Below are 1259 nucleotides of genomic sequence, written 5' to 3'. Positions count from 1 at the left end.
GCGCTCAAACACTGAACGTGCACTCGATCGTCATCGGCGACGTTTTCCACGGCGACCGACGCAAACGGCGATCCGTTCGGCGATTTCGAGCGAGATCGTCCGTTTGCTGGAAGACGAGGACCTTTTAACGCATCGAGAGAAAACGATCCTGCCTCAAAACGCGACGCGCTCGAACCGTTTCTCATCCTGTCCAATAAATGTGTTCATAATTTAACGTTTTTAAGGATTTATTTGGGTGTGAAAATATGAAGTTGTCCTATAATTTGTGGCCTTAATAAATGACCCAAACTTCACTCAAAAGACACAAAACGCAACGAAATGAAGATGTGCAATAGTCGAGGTTTCGTACAACGTTTACAGTCAAACAAATGCGACAGAAAGAGGTGTCAAATGAAACGCGCGACGTGGCAAACCTGAGGATGAAACGACTTTTCGACGCATTTCCCGTTAGCGCGACGTCGCCTCGTCCGGATATCGTTATCGTGGATCGTCTCTTAGAAAAGAATATCGAGATGTTCTTTCGCGTCATCGCCCGGCGCCGATGTTAGACTCATGCGAGCTCTAATAAACTCTTTTATTCGCGCCAAAATCGTTGAGCTCCGTCGTCACGTTCTTCAAATCCTCTTCATCTAAATAAACGACTACAACGGCATCGACCAATTAATCAACTAAACAAACGCCTTTTCAAATCGAGATGTCCATTTGGAAGTCAATTTCAATCTAAAGGTAAATCATTATTATTATTATTATTATTATTATTATTATTATTATTATTATTATTATTATTATAATATAACGCTGCGATACAAGTCGAGCGGGTGAACGGGTCCAGAGCAAGCGTCGGGACTTGATTGAATGTCGTTCCTCATCGAAGTATCCGTGCGTCTCGGTCACGTGACTTATTCGTTGTCACATGTGCCGTTTCCTCGCCACCGTTGGAGAGTCGCGAAAAAGTGACGTATTTACACGGTACGTGCGGGTCCGAACGCGCCGTGATCGTCCGTCCGGAAGTCGCGCGCCACTTCGTCTTCGTTCATCGTTCGTTTATTTTGGCGAGACTCTGCTAAGTCGCCACGAGGATGAGCAGGAAGTGGAGCAGGAAATGGAGCAGGAAGTCGGCTCGACGACCAGAACCAGCCGCTCAGTTTAATGGAAAGGGCCCGTGACGGCGCTTCCAAAATGGCCACCGATTAATCTTGCAGAACGACCGACGACGCGCGATTTTGAGCCACGACTCGATGTTCTTCTCCCAATCAGAA

The sequence above is a fragment of the Eucyclogobius newberryi genome, unplaced genomic scaffold (assembly GCF_026437365.1).
Source record: "Eucyclogobius newberryi isolate DKJ021-1_F unplaced genomic scaffold, fEucNew1.0.hap1 SCAF_7, whole genome shotgun sequence".
NCBI lineage: Eukaryota > Metazoa > Chordata > Actinopteri > Gobiiformes > Gobiidae > Eucyclogobius > Eucyclogobius newberryi.
The sequence above is the reverse complement of the archived record's forward strand: the minus strand, read 5'-3'. Positions refer to the sequence as shown.